This window comes from Psammomys obesus, unplaced genomic scaffold (assembly GCF_907164565.1).
Source record: "Psammomys obesus unplaced genomic scaffold, mPsaObe1.curated_primary_1811, whole genome shotgun sequence".
Lineage (NCBI taxonomy): Eukaryota > Metazoa > Chordata > Mammalia > Rodentia > Muridae > Psammomys > Psammomys obesus.
Genome location: NW_026592548.1, coordinates 16,819,760 through 16,834,603, shown reverse-complemented (window position 1 = coordinate 16,834,603; position 14,844 = coordinate 16,819,760). Strand labels below are relative to the sequence as shown.

General features: G+C 41.6%; 1 pseudogene; it reads left to right on the top strand.

Annotated features, from left to right (window-relative positions):
• The first annotated feature begins 11,682 nt into the window (after nucleotides 1-11,682).
• Nucleotides 11,683-14,844, top strand: part of LOC129682115 (eukaryotic translation initiation factor 3 subunit C-like) — an 18,688-nt pseudogene continuing 15,526 nt past the window's right edge.

Sequence of the window (14,844 nt, the reverse complement as noted above, 5' to 3'; positions counted from 1 at the left end):
TAGCTCCAAGGAAATTCTGTTTTATGCTTGTGCTTGCACCGAGTTCAGAACCTACGTCTTTAGTATCTGTTGACATTCAGAATAAATGTATATATGTATAAATAAACATCTCATAAATGGATGCTCTTTGAATAGTTATATAATAAAACTTCTAAATGTATTTTGTAATTCAACTTTTAAATATATTCGTGGTATAAGAAAGAGTGTTCTGTATTAAACAATGTTTGTCCCAGTTTTTAAATTCATATGGCTAATCCCTGGCCTCTGGTTCTTTAAACTATGGCCTTAGTTAGCAAAGAAAGACCTTGAAGGGATAATTAGTTAAGAAGAAGTCCAAGCGGAGTGCTTTGGGTCCCTAATTGAATTTGACCATTGTCTTTATTCAAAAGGAGGAAGAAATTTGGAATCTGGCATACATCAAGAAAAAAAAAATACCTGCATGTGAGAGCTAGCGGTCACAAGGAAAGAAGCTTCCAGAAGCTTACAGCAGATACTTTCCCAGATGGAACATAATCATGCTGATGCCCTGAGGTCAGGTGTCCAGGCCCCAGAGCTGTGACTCCATGAATTGCTGTTGTCCAAGCCACACAGTAGACACTTATGATAGACCCCTTAGGAAACAACACAAGCACTTCCATCGGAAGGCTTCCCCTGTTGTCTTACTTCCTCATTTATGTGTTGATCAAGCAAGGGCGTGTCATTGAGCATCTAAAATGTACCGAGCACTGCACAGAACATTGGAGCAGAAAGCAGAAAGTCGTGTCCAATCCCCATGTTCAAAAGAGTGAAGCAATATCTCAGAGGTGTTAAATGATTACGATGCAGGGCTCCTTCCATCCCAGTCAGTATCCACTTCCCCGTGTGGTCCTTTCCCAGTAAACATGTTTCATTTGTCCAGTCAACACTGGAAGACTGCATTCCGCTTCTGTCTTGAGCTCAGCCTCTTCCCTGGAAACATGTGAAATGGTTGTTTCCGAGGAGCCATTACTCTCTCTAATCAGTGAGTCGTGGGCTGGGGAAGTAGCCCAGGCCAGGGACAGCCCCTCAGCACGCTGTTAAGCCACACATGTCCCATCCACCCGCCACAGGAGTTCAATGAGGACAGTGCTGAGTCCCGGCCATGCTTTATCAGGCCCATAAAGCAAGTATTTAAAATTTTAAAGTTTTCAAATGAAATATACGAAGGTTGATTATTTAGCAGTTTATCAACTTTACACTTTGGTGGCAAAGGGAACAGACAATAAAATAACTCAAAGGAGGTTTCCAAACTGCTTTCTACCATTTTATTGCAACTCTAAAGAGGACTGGAAACAAGTCTCCCAGTAGGCCCTGGCTGGCTTCGCCACCTCTCCCCCAAGACAGCATGAGCATTCTTCCAGATGATGCTGCTGGAAGCAGCCCCTGCTCTCCCTGGGACCACGTGGTCATGGTCACCAGTTCTTGTCCTGTGTCTGGTACAAGTAGAAGCAGAGGAACTGTGTGAACTCTGGCCGAGGAAGCCTGCAGACAAGGAAGTCAGGCCTTCAGTGGGTGCTACTTCTTTGCTATCTGCAGAGTCCCTCCATTTTCACAGTGACCTTCTGCCCCACAGCTTTCTGTCACTAGCACCATGCTGGCCACTCCTTTGCAGGAAGGATGAATGAGTCCAAGGCTAGATGTACCCTTAGTGCCATTGCTCTATGACGATGATACAAGCCCCCCGTATGCCCTGCAAGAAATGGGAGAAACCAGTGTGCCTTTATGAACCCATGGGAACATCCAAGCTATTTATACTGTTCTCTAACAGTATAGTTCTATTGAGAAAACCTGAAGAGACAACTTAATTTTGTTGTTGTTTTTTTTTTTGTTGTTGTTGTTAAATGTATTACTTATAGTGAGGGTATATGTACATGACACAGTATCCTGTGGAGGTCAGGGGACACCTTGCTAGAGTAGGTTCTCTCATTCATCCAAGTTAGTCCCACAGATTGAACTTGGGTTGTCAATGTAAGTGTCTTTACCTGTCTCACCAGCCTCTGACCAATACACCTTTGAGTGAACTTATGAGATCATCTTTGTCCATTTTTTTTAGTACAACATTTACTTTTTTACTAAAGCCCAACTCCTTTCTTTTATATCTCTCTGTGTGTCTGTCTCTATCTCTCGTGTGTGTGTATGTGTGTGTAGGCATGAACATACCACCACTCAGGTGTAGAAGCCAGAAGATAGCATCAGGTGTCAAGGCTCGCCTTCGACTTTGTTCGAGATGGCTCTCTCGCTCACCGTTACTAGCTGGCCTGTGACTATCCCAGGATTCCTCTCTCCACATTTCACAGTTATAACACTGCAATGATAGAGATGTGTTGCCTTTCTTGTCTCGCATGAATTCTGGAGATCAGATCCCAATTCCCCACACTTCGAGCATTTTACCCACTAGGCCATCTTCTCAGTCCACCAATTCCCTTAAAATTCCACGTGTTGATGTAGAAAACTAAAATGCAGGCTCATAACACCCAGTGTTCCGTTCAAGAGGCAGAGAATGAGCCCAAAGGACTTGCACATACCTGGTCTCTTCAGGGCCTCCTGACCCTTTCGTACTTCTGATTTGTTGCTGCAAGGAGTACGCTCTCCGCAGCTCAGACGCCACCCACCCACAATATAAGACTTTGAGTAGGTAAGCTCTGCCTGAGTGGGTACCACTGTCTCTCCTACTCTGCAAGAAAATCTACTGAGGATCTACAGCTGCACTGAAGGAGTTGGACGCCCAAGGTAACATGCAGGAAACAAAACAAAAGCTCTAGGAAAAGATGCTGAGACCACAGAAAAAGGAAAGATTAAGACGGCGCCAATACTGAAGAATGGCGTTCTTTTGCTCATTTATTTTTCTCACAGGTGTTTATTGAGCGCGTACTACATGCCTCGCCACGCACTAAGCTAACCCCCTAGGGATATAATGTTGTACAAAAGCAGACATGCTTACCATCTCCTTAGAGCTCACAGTTTATTGAGAGAGAAGCATCTATCAAATGAGGACACAAATAAATTAATTAAGAGTACAAGTGCTAAGCAATGTGAAGGCTAATTATATGGTGTCGTGTGGGCATAAGTGAGTCAGTTTAACTCATTTTCGGGTGGAGGTGGTGGTGGGAGGGTCTTAGAGCAGGCATTCCTGGGAAAATAATTACCAAGCTGAGACTTAAAGAAACTGTGGGAACCAGTTATGCAAAACTGGAAGCGAATTGAGTCTGGAGAACAGAAAGAAGTCAAATGGGCTTTGCATTTTCTGAGACTGAGTCCTGCTCTGAGGTCCAGGCTGCTCTCAAATCACACGTGGTCTTCCTCCTGGAGTCTGCTGAGGGTAGCTGCTCCTTCCAAAGCTTTGCACTCCCCTCTTCCCACTTCAGGTCCAGGTATACGTCTCTTAAAGACCAAAGCAAGCTCAGCTTTCCTTGAACGTTAATGACTCAGATCCATATTCCTCCAAAGGAGCACTGACTTTGACAGAAAATGCTGCAGTCTGGACTAAAACCTAGCAGGATTACCAACCAACAGTAGAGTCGGAGAATGAAAAGTTCCATTTGGAGCAGCGCAGCTCAGCCACCTGCTAAGGGAAGGATAGTGTTCTGAATGTTCATCCGTGCTGAACCAACCTGTAACACAGAAAATACTCTGGACTCCCAGAGATTATCCAAAGAGAGAGTCACGTGACTGAAGTTGTTTACCTTCAGAAATAATGAACTGATTCATAACAACAGAGCAATAACCACACTTCCATGGGACCAGCCAAGAAAGCCTGGCTATTACCCAAATGTGAGTAAATCACACCACAAACACATGTTAATTTTGGCCCACCCTTAGTACTTTGCTGAACGTTTATTTTGAGCTGTCTAAACTCCCTGCATTCTTCTTCAACACACTGTGGACAGGGGGCTCTTTGCAAACCTCACATCAGGCTTTCCCGGTTTTAACCCCTGTGGGCTGAAGGCCAAACCCCATTTGCAAGACCCTGCTTGATGCGGCCCCACCTAGACTTCAGCCTTTGGTCACTTTGTATTCACATCACTCCCTGGGACTGACGGAGAGGGGGCAGATGCTACGAACGAGCTTTGGTCCGTGCCTTCCTTATGGCTTGATGGGAGCTGTTACAGTTCTTCACATGAACTCCAAGACAACTACATACATGGGCAACTTGGACTAAGTGCTGGATGACAGTGGGGGTTCATAGGATCTGTGCTTAACTATCAGGGAATCTGGAAGAATTTTCTGGATGCAGTGAGGTGCAATGTGCAGCCTCGCCGTCTGTTTGCCATTGTGTGGAACCGCCACTGTTCGTGTCCTTTACAGCCTCTTGTTCTTTTCCATTCCACACCCATCTTCTTCCTTCAACTATAACGTAGACTACTGGAAGACAGAGAAGATAATACAGAATATAGCATTACACATCCTGAAAAACATGCCTTGAATGCTGACCACACTGTATCGCTACCAGGTATATGTTGGCCAATTAATGAGATGATCAATTCTTGAAGTGAGTCAGTGGTAAAAAGTGCTGGCTACACCAAATCAACCAGGAATGGGGAATATGGCAAGGTAGACGAGATTGGCATGAAGACACAGCTCACTGGCACTTGTTTTCTTTATATATTTTTCAATTTACTAATGATATAATGGCTCCATGATTTAATTGGCAGGTAGAAGCCAGGAAAAGACCTCACTAACTCACACTAATGAGAGGTAAGCCCATTGCAGTCCAACTGAGGTCTCTCAGTAATTGATTTTCTATTTTTAAAATATGTCCTTGGCTCTCTCCAGCCAACATACACACACAAGTTGACTGCCATACAGAATACACTTTGTTCCTTCATTTTGTCGAGTGTAGTTGTGTTTTAATTATTTATGATAATACTTAATAGTATATTAGTAAGTGCCCAGTAGAGTGGCATGTAAAAGTAATGAAGTCCCAGTAACATGAGACCACGACAAAGCTCACAGCTATTAAATCTCTGCCCAGGAGTAGAGGGAGACTACAGGGTTCTTTGTGAGCACTGAGGGCCTGCAGATTAGGGAAGCGAAAATCAGCAGCCTTTTCTGAATTACACTTATTAAGTATATAGTGGTATTTTAAAACATATTGAATATGACTAATGGATTTGAATATGACTAACACGTTAAGATACATGTTTCCTCTATGTGTACTGTTTAGTGGGTATTAAGACTTTTCAAAAATAGGCTCAGCTGGTTTCCTACTTGATGCCATTGTGTTCTATATTTTATTTTTATTTCTAACTCTCACAAAACCACATTCTATCTCCAGAATATTAAGAATAATTAGAGCCTGTGAAGTTTTTTAAATTTTAAATTAATCTCTTGTATAGTCATGGATGGAATTATAATCATTTCCTGAGGAAAAATAAGATTAATGTTTTAAAAGTTATGTAAGGCTTGACTTTACATTTCTGCTATTGGTATATTTCACATAGTTTTATTTTTACTTAAATATTCTGTTACATCCAACTTTCCAATTCCAAATTCCAGAAATAAATTTTACAAGATCCAGTTGAATAAACTCTGCCAAAAACTCTACCAAACGCTCCCAGTGACCCTCCCTCCCTCTAAGACAGCTCCCTCCCAGCAAGGACTTCGTTCTGCTCTACCATTTTAAAGTGTTTGCCCAGTGCCTTTGTCTGGCTAATTGAAAGTCCTTCTCGGCCTTTCTGTATAGACCATGTCCTCCCACTCTTTGAATAGCTCCTTCTACATCTCCTTCCAATTTTCTTCTCATCAGCCTGCTTTCTCACAGCTCATCCCACATCCTCTTGAAAAATAAAATGCACATTGGCACCAAGTCTTTATTCTAATCAGTTCTGTTCCCTCTCCTGCTAATTTTATGGATTTTTTTCTCACCTTGTACTATACTCATAGAAAACTGAAAAGAGCATTTTTTGTCCTATTACTAAAATATTGAGAATATCTGTGTTTTGAGATTGTACATTTAAAATGGCCATTTTTTTATTGTGGGGTTCTCCTTGCTGCTTCAGTTTCACTAACAGAAGAGGGAGAATTAAGTGTGCAATAACAGAACAATCATGGGAACAATAATGCCTTATTTTGTTGCAAAAATAAAAATCCAGAGGGAAAGGAGGTCTTATCTCCATTTCTTGACTAATAGCTGATGCAAACTCACAAACAAATAACAAAACGATTAGCCTGGATGAATATTTTTATGTCCTATCTTTTATAGAAATGTGTTTTTATAGAACAATATATATGTGTATTTAATCATTCATAGGGATTAAAGTCTTATAAAAATAATTGATAGTGGCCCATGAACATAGAAAAACTATCTAGTGCATAGTGATTAAAGATCATACCAGATCACTCTAAACAGCGATTTTATGATAGTGTGCAGATTTTATGTAAATCTCTTGTCTACCAAGTGAGGCTTATGAAACAAGCAAACAACTTGGGAACTCAATGAGTACCTTAAGAACTATGAGTCCTGGTCTGGTTAAGGGCACCCAGAATATAGAGCTCAATGGATGGAGAGATTAAATTGTACAGAGTGCAGCAGGCATTCTTACTGTCTGCTGGGAATCTAGACTGCTTTGGGAGCTAGGGTGAGTGTCCCCCGACAGAAGAAATAATTAAGAAGCACAGCTGGGCAAGACAGAAGCAGAAGCTGACAAGCAGTGATTTCTAAGATGATATGTCTGTATCTATATATGTATCCATTTACATACACAAATAAATGCATATTTATGAATGAGTATGCACATGTACCAACATAGCAGGTAGCTTGCAGCCTGCATCAGAAAAATTGGTGCTATAACTGAGCTAGAAAGCCAATATAGAGAGAAAGTCTCTCCTGTTTTAATCCAAAAGTTACCTAGAAATCTGTGAAACTGGAAATGTTGAACATCTCAGTGTTCCCAAGTTTGTGATTTAGGTAGATAGAAAACTGAAAACTTAAAATATGTATTTATATTTTTAAGCCCAAAAGAAAAATGAAGTCAGGGCAAACTTCAGGCTTCTAAAGTAAACAGGAATTTGACAAACAGTACAATGAGTCTGAGCTAGCCCTTGAGGAGTAAGGGAAACTGTCATTCTCAGCAGTGAGGAACCGGAAGCAAGACCTAGATTCCCTACCATGTAAGGGATGATTCTTCATAAACCTGGAGCTGGACAGCAGGAATTTAAATATCCTTCCCACTTGTACAGGAAAAGAACATACATTGTTTTCTATGTCAATATAAATTCTAAATAGGGAAGGGACTATGTAATTGAGAACTTACAGCCTTGTATCTCCCCTAAAAGTACAAATATATTCTATGAATCTGATGGTTATAAAATGTGTACATTTATAGCTTACCAGGGTGAGCTATAAATGCAATACTGCATGCATTCAAACACAAAATATTAATGGGGTAATCCTCCAGTGGAGAGCTAGAATTCATTCAAGTAATCACAATCCTAAATGAACCCACAGCTTGGAGTTTCCATAACACAGAATGAGACTGTTCATAAACAGGAGTCATCAGGAAGCAGAGGGTTATGAACGCCTTACCCTTATGTGCAATTTACATATAAATGTTTTAAAGGTTTAAATATTTAATCATTAAAAATTATTAAAAGAGTAATGTTGTGTTGGTGTATGTAATACTTATGTATTTATTTATGTTTGTAAATGAATACATACATGGCATAGATGTGTCATTTGGAACATAAAGAGGATTAGTCAGGTATTGGGAAAAGTTAATTAAATGTGTGTTTTAATATAGTAATTAAAAATATAAAATTAAGAACCTATTTAAATAAAAGATTAGATCTAGTTAAAGATGGACTTAGAAAATAGGAAAATGAATGTTTAGAAATGGTTCATAATATAGTATAAAAAACAGAGTAGGGTAATTATGTAAAAGATATCCAGAGGAGTACAAAAGAATAGAATAGAGAGAATTGAGTAAATGCGTAATTGAAATAATTAAGAAATCATTCCAAAATCAATATCTATGAATTATCAGACTGAATTAGGTCCAACATGAAAGTACAATGGAATCTAGACATGGACACATCATAGAAAGACATCAGAGAACCAAAGAATCAAAGAACCTTCTAAGAGCAACTAAAGAAAAGGTAAAAGAAACACACTGGGAAGATAAAATTATACTGACAGCAGAATTATCACAGCAACTAAAAAAGAATAACCATAATGCAGGGGAAATCATTAGTAACTAGCTGAAAGTAAACAGCAGTTGAGTAGAGTTACATGCTGCTATGACAAGATCACCCTACAAAGAAATGGACTTTCACATTTTGCCATCTAAAATTTGATCAGGTATCATGACTGATACTGTCATACACAAGCTGCTCATACAAGACACACACACACACACACACACACACACACACACAATGAGAGTACAAAAAGGCTGATTAATCAAGCTTTTCTCATGCCTGAGAAGGCTAGAGAGAGAAGGTGAGAGAGAGAGCTCAGGGGAGGCTGCACCAGGGAGGTCCTTGTGCTGTTTGGGGCTTCCGTAGTTTTTACCTAAGAAGTCAGTTAAGGTTATCTTGCATCCCATGGAAGTTGAAGACACATAGCAAACACTGAAACAGACCCACAACAGACACAGCCAAATCAGTGATGAGTACATTCCAGTGGCTGGTTTTATAGAGCAGACCACTTATGGGGAAATATGCCCCTAGTCTAATTCGGCACCATTCAAAAGAAATATGATATAACCCCCACAAATCATTTAAAATTGTCTAGCAGCCACATGCAAAACAAACAAAAAGAAGCAAAAACGTATAGTTCATTTTACTTATTCTACCAAAATCCATGAAAATTACAGACAAATGTTCCATTCATATTTTCTCGTAAATCTACAAATTTAAAATTCATTTGATTTAACTGTTTTTATATGTGTAATTTGTGTGTATGTGAGTGTTGCATGGATGTGAGTGTGTGGGCCTGCTTGCCCACGCACACACTTGCACAGTCCAGAGGAAGACACAGACATAGGGTGCTTTCCTCCATCACTCTTTGTCCTAGTGCCTTGAGAGAGTCTCTCGATAGGCATCCCACAGCGAGCACACATAAAGCTGTAGAACAGCCATGGAGAGTGAAGCAACTATGAGTCTATGAGCAGCTTCCCAGTGAGATTAGAGAAACCCAGCTTCAACTCCCGCATTTAAGACTTTTTCTACGCCTGCTTTGCCTTTCTTTCACTGAGCTGCCTTCCTGAAGCACGGTGTCTGGGAGAGTTACTGTACCATAATCCAGGAGAGGGCCATCCCCGAATTCAGAAGATCTAGACGTGATTCCTAGTTGCCCGTGTATTGGTTGTATGTTGTTAGGCAAAGTTTTTGTGCTTTATCTGAGCCTCAAATTTCTTACCAACAAAATGGGAAAATGTTTATCAGTTAATCACGTAGTTTAGGGAAGGCTAAAGCACTTTTCTTCATTCTAGGGTTTGGTATGAATTGTACAGTGCTGTGAGCTAATGTTCCTTTTCCACAAAAAAAAAAAAAAAAAAAAAGTGAGCCTTTTAAGGTAAGGAACTGTGCTATTTGGTAAGTCCACCTCCCTTAGAACTGTTCTGGGCATATGGCTGAGTGCACAATTATCCAGTGAGAGACTGTTTTAAGCACACATTCAGATCAATTGCTACCAGAGCCTGGATTTAGACTTCTCCCTGCCTCCTGCCCTCTCTCTGCTGCTTCTCTGTGTCTGTGGCTCTTGCATTCACTTTACTCTTTTGTCTTCTCAGCTGCAATAGTCACCACAGTCTCCAAGGCAAGCGAGAAAAAATAAAATTAAAAAAGAAATCCTTGTTCTATTTGGAAACAGTCTTTAGTAAGGCAAAGCAGCCACAGAACAGAAGTGCAGTCTTCATAGTTGTACTGGTACAGGGATGGCAGGAGCTATGTAATCTCTCAACTTCGAGATGTGCTCTGAGCGCAGAGCTGTTTCACCCTGTGAGAGTAACGAACTACTCACTACCGTCTCCTGGGTCAGCATAGATGTCCTGTGTGCAGCGGTGGTCCCAGGGCCTGGCAGAAGCAGCAGGAAGTTCAGTCTGCCTCTGACTCTTTGAATAAGGGGAAGGGGCTTCCGTTAAGTGTAGAAATCAGGCTGGTGGCTCTCCGTGCTGCAGAATGAGCAGCGACGGCTCAGAGGACGAGGTAGTGGGCCATCGGGTGAAGATGAAACAGAGAGGGGCCTGGGCCGGCTTCTCCTGATTTACGAATCCTGAGTTCCACCACCGTGTTCTCTCATTTTGCTTTGAGAAGTGCTTCCCCAGCGACTCTGAGCCACCCTGCTTGGCCTCATTCCTTAAACTAACTAAGTTATTACAGCTAATACTGTGGTTAATGGTTTCTGGAAAGATGCCGTCTCTCAGCACTGGAGTGTACACATTTTGGCCTGAATGTTGAGAAATCGCAGGTATGCGAGGTAAAGCCTGGGTGTGCCTGCCCGGAGAAAGGAGCTCATTAGGATTAATCTTTTACGGAGTGACTAATGGCAGGGGTAGCAGAGGAGGCCCGCGCCTCTCTGAGTTACCTTCCAAGCTTTTCAAACAGGTTCTGCAGAAATTCAGCCGGTCAGTCTTGAAGATATTCCACAAACATATGGTACTGAAATGTCTTGATTTCTTTTTCACTTTTGTATACTACCGCAATTTCTTGAAAATCAAATGGCAGAACCTAAACAGAGGACTTTTCCATTGCCAAAAAAAAAAGCATGCCCAGTCGGGGAGAAAAGTGTGGGGACTCATCCAGCACACTGTGAGAGCTTCCAGAGCAGCCGGGGAGAACTCCGCTCCCTTCTGTTCTGATCCCTGGGTTTTGCCAGACTTTTGTTTGGAAAGAATCTTTGTGCAGCCTTGCATTTGCTGCGTCGAATCTGAGCATGCCTTCTACGTATAACTTGGGGGAAATGACCATCGTCTGCTCTTCCACAGGAGAGACCAAAAGTACAAGAGGCACTTGGCGTTGTCTGCTCCAGCTACAAAAAAGACCTTCTTACGGGAACTTTTTTTTTCCTGTCAGAATTCTTATAAAACAACATGAGTTTTCTGTCCGATTGCTGCAGTCAGCTAATAGAAGGAAATTCTTTTTCAGGGTAATGCAATTGTTAGTCCTCGTAAGCAAAAGGAGGGAAGGAAGCCGCCGCTTCATCAATAAGAGCACTGCAGCCCCAAATACCTACACAAAGAAATATCCAGTATAATTTATGGCTTCTCATCATGTTGAACCGCCTTCCCAGGAACTCGCTCTGGCAGTTTTTACTCTCAAAATGGAAATCTTGGTATTTTTATTTTTTTGCCTTCATAAAATAAGATGAGTTTGTGTTCAACTGTCATCCGTATACTTGATAATTTGTCTGCCAGGGTAAGGTTATTAGCAATTTAAGAAATAAACCCGCTCAGATCTTCGGAGTGTTAACAGAGGCAGGGGAAGGCTGTGGTGATCTCTTAAGAGTAACCGTGTAACACACAAACGTGAGACGTAAGTAACAAGATTTTCCATCGGCCAATGACACCAGGGAAATTCAAACTCAAACTCCCTCGATTAATTTCCAGGGATTAAGTGGTTGGCAGCGAAGTCAATGAAAGATACATTATTTTCAGCACCACGAGGTCAATTCAATTCAGAAAAGCAGACCAAACGGCTCACTGGCATTTGAGTTCTGCAGTCGAAATGAACCCAGATCAATTGGGTGACCGACTTTTTCATAAGGCTCTCCAGGCCCATCAGAGTAAGGTGGGAGATAGCGGCACCGGCCTGAGCATCCTGAAGGTCTCAGTTGACAGAATGCTGGGCCTGGGAGGGTGTGCAAAGTACTTCCTCAACACAATAGTTTCAGTGAGAGGGGTAACGCTTGCTTAGCAGGAGTGAGTGGATGCTCAGTACTGGGATTCATTCACCTGTCTTTTAGAAGGATATCTTTTTAATCCCCTCAGAAAATCCCTTCAAGTGTCATTGATTTTCTTCAGTTGGCATTTTGGGTTCTATGTTTTGTGATAAGGATATTAATTTCTATGTGAACTATCTATAAGGATCATTTTGAGGATTGTTATCTGCTGTTTAGAACTTTTTCACTCAGCCTCTTACAACAGAAAGTTCACAGCATTATTTTCACATCTGGATCCCATGTTCCTGCTCACGAAATAATTAAAGATCTAGGATTATCTGATAATAGAAGATATACGCTGTATAATCCAGGTATGGAAGATCAACAAGTGGAAACGATTTTGGCAAAGTCACACAACTGGGCACTGGAGAGTTCAGAGCTTTCGTTTACACTGCATTACTCTTGGGTGATCACTGAATCCAAAGGAGGATTTATAAAGTCCTTAAGGGTGAGGAATGATTATTTTACTGTATTTGGTCACCTCTGTTTAAAAGAATTCTTTAAATCCCTATTTTTTTTTATCTGTTGAGTGTAATGATAAAGCTATAAGTTTGGGGACTATTAAATAGATGGGGGAGGGGGCAGGTGCTCAGATAAACGCTGTGTAACTGTTGTCACTCTAGTGTGAGGGACATCTGTCAACAAGCTGAAGTGATCTCCCCTTGATTGTTAATATGCAAGTGTATACATGTAATTTTATGTACTTATGGTTATGTTTATATAGGCTTCGGTGAATAGTGTCAGTAATTATACCGTATAGCCTTCCGAATGGAGACAATGGAAGGTCATAGTGTGTGTTTTCTCTGCAAGGTACAATGTCTGAACTGGCAAGGTGTGAGCATATTCTAAGACTGGGCGGCCTACAGCCGCCAGTGTGGTGCCCAAACTGTGTGGAGAGGAGACCAACTGCATGTCACTGACCTGACAGTGTCCCCTGGGGCTCCCTGATAGCAATATTTTTTTTTACACTGGACTGCTCTGTCATCATTTGGGGGGGCATGATCTGTTTGTACTGAAACACACATTCATTCTGGATATGGATTTGTTAAACACAGTCTGTGGAGATACAGAATGTCATTTTCACCATGTGAATATCCTGTAGGGCGGGATCCCACAGTACTTTGCTTTGGATCAATTAACTCACGCTGTGGCATGGGGAGGGCTGCAGTGTACACACGCTCCCAGGATCCACTGGCAAAGTGTGTCTCCCACTGCCTCAGTCAGGGTTTTATTGCTGAGAGGAGACATCATGACCAAAGCAACTCTTAGAAGAGACATTTAATTGGGGCTGGCTTACAGATTCAGAGGTTTATCATCCTTGTGGGAAGCATGGCAGCGTACCACTGGTGAGGCCCGCATGGTGCTGGAGATGGAGCTGAGAGTTGCACATCTTGATTCGAGGGCAGCAGAAGGAGACTGTGTTCCACACTGGGCAGAGCTTGAGCATAAGAGACCTCAAGGTCTGCCCATACAGTGACACACTTCCTCCAACAAGGCTACACCTCCCAATAGTGTCACTTTGTATGAACCAAGCATTCAAACACAAGAGCTACGGAGACCATACCTATTCAAGCCTTAGTCCCTTAGCAGCTGCTTTATAGAACAATTGAATGGTCTTTGGAAAACCTAGATACATCATTGTTTAAAGTGGAAGCTTCATCCCCAGGGAAGCCAATATGCTCTACATCAATATTCAATACAGGACAGCATGCTGTTTCTTCCACACTATCATGAGGCCGGCTATGGCTCTAATGCTGTTTTGCTGCCATTCCATCAAACATCTGTTCCTGGTCTAGGGGTCATAGTTCAAAAATATATATTCCCACCTAAGATGTGACATTTGCACTGTATCCGAAGCTTGGGCTATTCTCTGGCCACTAAAGCCCCACTTGCTTCTGAATAAACAGCTGAAAAATCATTGCACTGCCCAGGATTTTGGCATCTGACTATCCCAGTAAAATTTAAAGTCTCATGCATGGCACAGTGGTGATAACAGAATGTATTTACAAAACTGAAGACCCTTTAAGCATCTCTTAGTATCACCATGTCCTGTAATTAAAGTCAATGAAAAACTATAGCAACCCAGTTTGGGCAAGACTGATAATGTCCCAGAATGTTTGGAAGTGAAGGCTTGGCTCATGTTGCCAGGTAAGCAACAGTGACCTAAAGAACTTGATAAGGAAAAAGTATGGGATGGAAAGCAGGAGAAGGCAGCAGTAAGCACCACATACATCCTTGCCACAAGCGGCAGACACCGTGAAGACACTTGCTACAGGCATACATTCTTCTTTCATGGTAAATATATGTTAGCACGTGTGACTGTAGAGGCCTGCATGGCATCTTTATTTCCCCTTCTCTTTCCTGATTTATTATATTTCAGATGCCCTGGTTGAGAATAGCTTATGTCTCTATATGGATGCTAAGAGTTAGCAAAGGAAAACAAAGAAGAAAATGTCGCCCAAGGGTTTTGCACCCTCTCAGGAAAGGTGTAGGGTGGTTCTCAGTTATATTTGAGATAATCTTTTCATGGGAGGCAGGATCCTGACTTGTTGAGCTTTTACTTGGAGATTAATTATAGTCAAAAGTACATATTTGCCACATTTTTAAGGGACAGACTACCGGTAAATATTACCAGGTGGTGCTGTAGGGATATTTTTAGAAGAGATTAAAGTTCAGAATCAGTTGACATTAAGAAGATCATCTCAGGTAATACAAGTGGGCCTGTTTCCATCACGTAAGAGGCCTTTCTTAAGTGATAATTCTCTCTTAAAGAAGTTTACCTATAGATAGCAGATGCAGCCCTAGCCAGTGCCCACCTTCACTTGAGCCAAAGAGCACACAGTAAGTCTCTTAACAAAATCTGTAGTGTGTTCTTCCTCAGTGACTGAACCCGGAGGTACTGTGTGTGTGTGTGTGTGTGTGTGTGTGTGTGTGTGTGTGTGTGTGTG